Source organism: Pantherophis guttatus, chromosome 3, assembly GCF_059756535.1.
Source record: "Pantherophis guttatus breed Tessera chromosome 3, ASM5975653v1, whole genome shotgun sequence".
NCBI lineage: Eukaryota > Metazoa > Chordata > Lepidosauria > Squamata > Colubridae > Pantherophis > Pantherophis guttatus.
The window spans coordinates 164,145,105-164,153,024 of NC_142065.1; the positions used below are offsets into that span (position 1 = coordinate 164,145,105).

The window sequence follows — 7,920 nt, forward strand, 5'->3', positions numbered from 1 at the left end:
TATTCCCATTTTTCCTTGAAAGTCAGTACTCATAAAGTCATGTAAAGTTGGAAATACATAATTATTAAAACTTAAATGCATTTTCCATAACCATAAATATTTTATAAAAATGTATTAAATATAAGCATGAAATAATGATACTTTATGCATCTACCTACCTAGCTATCTACCAAATATCTCCTCTCTCTGTCACTAATATCTATACCAAATTGAATCACTAGTAGTCAACTAATGTCAACTAAGAACACATTGGCCATGTTTTCGGCTATAAAATTTTTACTGATTTAAAACTGTCCAAAATAAACAATTAAAAAAATAGGGCAGTGATGTCCATAAACTAACAAATAATTTGGCTAGAATGTGGCAATTACACAGATAATTACAAGAAATCATCATTGGTTGATAATTGTTGTACAAATGTAAACATGGCATGAAACTTTAGTGAAATGTCATGGACAGTTCACTTGTCTTGACTAATCTTGGGATTTTCTCCTTATCAAACAAATATGCCTTTCATCTGACAGTGAAATGGATGGCAAACAAATTTAATAAATAAATAAAAATTACAATTTGGTACTGAAACATGGTATGAAGGAAATTCTGCTATATGCTTCTAGAGCCCTTCATTTTATTCTAGGGTAACAAAGTCTCTATGTAAAGTTCTATGTTCTATGTAAAGACTAATTTCCTATATAAATACTAGGATTAGCTATGTCTCTTTCAAGACATTTCTCCTAAAGCCATTGGCCATGAAAGGTAAGAGTCCCTATGGGTTTTAGTCTGCTAGTCGTAGCCAACTTTAGGGGACAGCGCTCATCTCCGTTTCTTTAAGCCATTGAGCCAGTGGAGCCAGTGGAGCCATTGAGCCAGTGAAGACGTTGCCATGGTCATGTGGCTAGCACGACTTCACACTGCAGTGCGAAGCATATGGCGAAACACTGCTAAGTTGGCATGAACTTACACAAGTGGCGGGAGCTCATTCTGTCACACGGTGATAGGATTCAAACTGCCGGACATTCTCCAACATCATTAAGTCACTGAGCCACTGCACCTCTCATTGCACAGAACTGAATTTTAATTTGAAGCAGCGGCTCAAGAGATCTCTGGTTAATTTCTGCAATACAGCTCCCCCTGACCAAAAAACAGTGTTTTCAATACTCCATTTTGTTATTTCATTCCCTTTCTTGCAATTTCTTTTTCATTATTTCTTGCAATTATTGATATCTATACCATCTCCTTGAATAATTCTGAGTTAAGAATGCAACACTTTATAAACTTTTTCATTTTCTATAATATGGAACTTCTTTCCTAAAATATCCAAATCCTTCAGCAATGTTAAGAGGTTTTTCTGAACCTGATCGAATAATGAATGAACTTTCTGCTCTTTTTATACAGTTCAATTAAATGCCTTAAAACTGCGTCACATATTTTTTCACAAGCATTCTAAATATCATAACTGTCACTGACCTCAGATACAGATACTAAAGAAAATATGTCACATTATATATGTAAATATCTTTCTCATGGTCTTTTCCCAAGCTGTTATGGTACTGTGTTCTGCCGGGAAGAGAGTAGCCTGGAACATAATGTTTTGTCCCATAATATTCCCTAATTAAAACAATTCCTGCTATCGTATCCATTCCTTTGATGTTAACTAATTGTCTAAAAGTTCCTACTCTTGCAGTCTCTTGTGAAATGACTTCTCTGTATAACTCAAGTCATGGTCTGTACAATACCTCAATCATTCTAAACTGCCTAAGGATTCTTTCAGGTATTTTGCCAGTTTCTTCTTTTGTTCTCTAGAGTTTGTAGCTACTGTGATTGGATATCATGACGGAACAAGAATAGCCTCAATCAAGTGTGTAGGCCAGTAGCAGTATGGATCAATGTATTTAATAGTGAAAAGCATATTTGCTCTTAGCATGGCAAACTCCTCAGGAACAGTCTTTATTTCTATAGGAAGACCCCCATCATACTTCTCAAAAATGTAGTTCCATTTTGCTTCATTCAAGAAATCATCTTGAAAGTGTTTTTACATTGATCTTTGACTGCTTGTGATTTTTTCCTTTGGTTACCACTTTGCCTTTTAAGTATTTTTTAAGTGTGTACTGCAGCCCATTTAAAAAAACTCCTGATATTTTCCTTTCCTTTATTTGGAGTTTCCATCCTCTATTCACAACATTCAAAATAGCAATAAACAGTGCGTATTAGGTGGATTGTCACCAAGATATTGAATTCAAGTGTGGAATTTTTCATGCTGTCAGGACCTAGGGTAGGCACAAGGGCATTGGTGAGGATGGAAGCTATCATTTCTGACTATGTTTCATGACAACGTGCTTGGATTCAATATTCATAAGTTCTTATGTTGAAAAAGAATGGAATGTAGTTTTTAAAAATTGGATTCAGGAGAAGCCACAATTCACTTTGTATCCAGTTGTGTTGATATGCCACTGTTCTCTCTACTATGGAGATTCTCAGGCAACCAGGTCATGGTTGTCCCAAAGGTGCTTTTTCAAAAGGCAACTGGACTTTGTTTTTTCTTGAAGATGTTTTGCTTCTCATCCAAGAACTGAAGAAGTTCCTTAGATGAGAAGCAAAATGTCTTCAAGGAAAAAGGAAATCTAGTTGCCTTTTAAAAAGCACCATTGGGACTACTGTCCTCTTATTGGTCATAATTCCCTAGTGACCAATAGGGCAGCTTAGAACATTATTATATTTTGGACTGCTTTGGAAGTTAGTTAAGAAATTTCATCTACATTTATTGGTGACTGGAAGTCTCTTACAGATCTTTTATGTAAAAAAAAAAAGAATGTATGACATATGGTTTTGATAATTAGAATAGAATAGAATAGAATAGAATAGAATAGAATAGAATAGAATAGAATAGAATAGAATAGAATAACAGAATTGGAAGGGACCTTGGAGGTCTTCTAGTCCAACCCCCTGCTTAGGCAGGAAACCCTACACCACTTCAGACAAATGGTTATCCAACATCTTCTTTAAAATTTAGACTAATACGTAAGTTTAGAAAGAGGTTAAAATATATTTGTATTTGTAATTATATCAGAAGTTATATCTTTGTAGATATTTTTATTTTCTACCTTTCTCTTTAATTTTCTTGAAACTTGATTTTCTATTTGATTTTTTTCTCTTTCTCTCTCTTACTTAGATTGTATTAGTTTTAATACAAATTATATATAAAAATTCATCAGGTAAAAAAAACCAAAGCTACCCAAGAACTGGTAGGGCTGAGGAGGAAGGATCATACTGGACACCTATACAATCTTTCTTCAGTATAAATATTTGGGTTTTAGCATTTCAAACTTTCAACGGAATGGGATCAACTTAGTTGAAGAATGGTTTTGAAATCAAGAATTAAAGTGCTTCTCACCTTCCCATTTCTGAGAAAAGCTTGATTGAAAGCACAAGAAGAAAGGCCTTCTATCCATTGGGTGTGTGTGTGTGTGTGTGTGTATGTGTGTGTCAAAAATTTCAAGACAGTGGCTGTAACTGCACACTTGAGGTACAACACCTTTTTATATGTAAATTCATAGATGACATTTTCACCTTTTTCTTTTTTAAAATGAAAAAAAAATATTAGTATTAACTATAGTTTCTGAAATTTTAATGAACATACGAATTCTTAAATTGTTCATTTAAAGCTGAATGCAGCTTGATAGGCAATTGTAAAATGTGCTTACCTTAAGCTTAATATTTAAATTTTCCTTCATATGGAAAACAAGAAAAAAGAAAGTAGAAAGAAAAAATAATGGAAGAAAAAGAAGCTTCTTGAAAGTATATGGGTGTTTGTTTTATAACTTCCTTTTCCTTTATACCTTTATACCTTTGTCCAATGTTTGTAAACACTGAGACACACTCATCCTTACAAACCACCCTGTAAATGTTTATATTTGCCTTGGTGCATGATACATACATACATACAAACATAAATGTACACACACATATACACATACTTCTTTGAGTATACTCCATGGACATTCCTACTATAAACCTTTAAGAAACCTATGAAGATATGTTTTCTCAAGGCATTCTCTTGATCCCATCTTTTACATTTTTTACATGTTAGTATTATTGAAACAGAATGTAGTCTATCATGTGAAGATTATGTTAATGTTTACTTCCTAATTATCTTCCTATATTGAGCTGTATCATGTATCCTCCTTCTAAAGAAATATTTTCATTTCTTTAAGGTCAGAAGCCACTTTAATAAAAAGAAAATCTAATAATCCAAATGATTATTAGAAAAGAGCAGAAGACAATTTTGATGATAAAAGACTATCCAGAGGCTTAATATCTTAAAATTTTAAGATGTCTAATTGAATTTCTAAATATATGCAGAGCATAAGAATTCCAAACTATTCTAGTTCTGGTTTTCCTACACAGCAATTACATTCCAGGTATTTAATGCACGGTATTTTTCAGTTTATATTGCATATAGTATTATTCAGTGTTTATATACTGTAATGATTGATTGATGTGTTGAAAGTTGTCATATAATCATAATAATCTACTTAATTCTTTTTTATACAGATATTTAGTAAGGAATGATACACATATCTGAATTAACCACATGTTTCTTACATCATTTTTTTTTTAAATTAAAGTTTCTCTGGAGATTTACACTGCTATGCAGAGCAATTTCAGACCTGTCCATCTATTTTCCCAAAATCATCATCAGTGAAATTGCATCATTTTCTTTCCATTCAGCAAAAGATACTTGACTGGTTTCAGAATTAGTTATATTTAGTTTTTTAATGGGACTTAATATTTATAAATAACTATTATCCCACTGATCAGCTACCTGGATATGGAATGCCAAGATCAAACAACAAGGTTGAGTGGAGGAGACACATTACCAGGCAGTAATCAAGCAAATCAATTAATGCATATGGAAGAATTTGAAAAAGAAATTATAAAATTAATATGCTTCACAGAACAATGAGGAAAACTGGAAGAAATAAAGGATTGGCCAAAAGAAAATTGGGAGAAAAAATTGGGAACATGAGAGAAAATTGATTATCTCAAAGTGATTGTTCCTCAAAAGGACCAGAGATCTTTCAAATCTTAGATTTATCAAATCAATTTCCAGAAAGAACAGCCTATGTCTGTTCTTTCTGGAAATGTCTTGAGAAGCAACCCTTTCAGTTACAATATTTGGTATATATGGTATGACACACCACAAAGTATACTTAATCCATACAGTAAAGGAGTCATATGGCAAGTAATTATATAAAATGGTGAACAATCTCCCTTTTCTTTTAAAACCAAGCCTATGAAAAACTTGACCAAAGATAGACCTGATCTTCTTATTTATGAATTATATGACACCTTCCATCACAAAGGAAATAAACCCTAACTGTTATTTGGAAGGACAGATGCTGAAGCTGAAGCTCAAATACTTTGGCCACCTAATAAGAAGAGAGGACTCATTGGAAAAGACCGTGATGTTGGCAAAGATTGAAGGCAAAAAGAGAAGGGAATGGCAGAGGGTGGGTAGATAGTGTCATTGATACAATAAACATGAATTTGGGCAAACTCAGGGAGACAGTGGAGAGAATAGGGGAGCATGGGATGCTATGGTCCTTGGGGTTGCAAAAAGTCAGAAATGATTTAGTGACTGAACAACAACAAAACCTTCTACGGTGGCCTTTAATTTAAAAACAAAAAAATAAAGGGAAAAAAATCAAGAAATGGGCTATATCTAATAGTATTTTTATCTTATCTGTTCTTTGATTGAAGGCCAAATCTGGTTATAATTTAATGTGAAAAAGGATTTATAGAGTCTATTGTATGATTACTAAATTAATGCTTTCAGTTCTAATATATAAAGTTGTTCTCTCTCTCCCTCCCTCCCTCTCTCTCTCTCTCTTTCGGGTTATATTATTTTTGTCTGAATGCATTTTCATTAAGACAAATCTAAACATATTTCTGCTTGACTAGTCCAGATTGAAAAATTGTTTAAGTGGCAATCATAGCAGTAGGCTCTTATTCAGAAACCATACATTTAGTCATATCTGCGCAGCGATGCCATAAGATCTGATCAGTCCTATCTAAAGCTTGTTTTTTTGACACATAGTGATCAAGGGTGATGTATAGCACCCTAATTTTTTCAAAGGGATTTTTCCAAAATAACCCATGGGATCATTTGACTCAGATTTATTATCATTTAAATGAAAGGAACTGAGACACCAATTTATTCACAGTGTGATCTGTTATTCCCCAAAGTACATTTTCTGTAAAATTGTAAAAAGTATTCTAATTTTATATTATCCAATTTCTCTGGACTTTTCTTAAATTGTGTGAACACACTATAGGCATCCATGAGAGTAATACTAAAGGGACAAAAAGATGAAATACGCTCCATAACATCAGGACTCAAAAATGAAAATTAAGTACGTGTATCAAAAATCAAGATGCAAATCCACAAAGGCAAAGTGTGTTTCATAATGTACATGCCATCATTTATGTAATTCCAGTTTGCCAAGGACACCTATACAATTGAAGATGAGGTCTGACAAACAATAAAAAACCAGATGCTATTATTTGTTATTATTTGGAATACTCTTATGTTGATGCAGCCTATCATTGTATTTGCCTTCTTTGTAGCCTTATCATTTTTCTGGACCATCAGCAAGTAAATATGGCATTCATCTTTAATTAAGCACATTAAAGTTAATGGCCAATATTTGATCACATTTTTATCAATCTCAAACTTTTATCCTGCCCTTCACAATAACCAGATGAAACTATGCTCTCTTTTTGGAGAACACTGTGCTAACAATTAAAGAATTGAACTGCTCTACCTTTCCTTTGTCTTATTCACTGTATAGCTTGGTTATTTTAGAGAGAGAGTGAGTGCATACACACAGGTATGTATCTCATGATTCAAGAAAGGATGTATTATCTTATTTATAAAAGCATTTGTGTCACCTCAGTCATTTCACCTTTAAGTGACTTATAAGCAGCAAAATACATAATATAATCCCCCCCCCAAACACCATGATAACAGTAAAGTAATTATAAAACCATTACAGTTAATACTAGATTGTATGGAAAGAACTGAATTTTTAACAGTTTCAGAGGACAAAAAGCTTAATTGGGTTAAAAGGTGGAGAATAAGTAGGCTAGCAACTGAGAAAAAGAAAAGGAACGTTGAAGGGCTATTTAACACTGAGTGTGATTATGTATGAAAAGAAAAAAGATATTCCGATCCAAATTGTTAGTAGCAATTATTTATTGATTCTAAACTGAGCAAGATAGTCCAGCCTTTTTGCCAAGAATTAGACAGAGCTTCTCTAAGAGGCCCTAAGTCAGTGTTTCTCAACCTTGGAAGCTTGAAGATGGGTGGACGTCAACTCCCAGAATCCCCCAGCCAGCAGCGCTGGCTGGGGGATTCTGGGAATTGAAGCCCACCCATCTTCAAGCTACCAAGATTGAGAAACACTGCCCTAAGTGAAAGTACAAGTAATCCTCAATTTACAACAGTTCATTTAGTGGCTGTTCAAAGTTACAACAGTACTAAAAAAGGGTACTTACGACCATTTTTCACACTTATGAATCCTGCAAGCACCCCCATGGTCATGTGAACAAAATTCAGATGCTTGGCAGGTGGTTCATATTTATGATGGTTGTGATGTCCCAGGGTCATGTGATCAACTTTTGCAACCTTTTGACAAGCAAAATCAATAGAGAAGCTAGGTTCACTTAACAACCAGGTTACTAACTTACCACAACCACAATGATTCATTTAACAATTGTAGGAAGAAAAGTTGTAAAATGGGGAAAACACATTTAATAAATGTCTCACTTAGCAAGAGAATTGTTGGGCTTAATTGTGATTGTAAATTGAGCACTACTTATACTTAAAACTTCACAAACAAACAACAAACTGATTATTGA

At 33.6% G+C, this 7,920-nt stretch overlaps 1 pseudogene; it reads right to left on the minus strand.

Annotated features, from left to right (window-relative positions):
• Positions 1 to 1,054: 1,054 nt before the first annotated feature.
• On the minus strand, positions 1,055 to 3,399 carry LOC117672407 (nicotinamide phosphoribosyltransferase pseudogene; annotated as a pseudogene).
• Between the last annotated feature and the right edge of the window lie 4,521 nt (positions 3,400 to 7,920).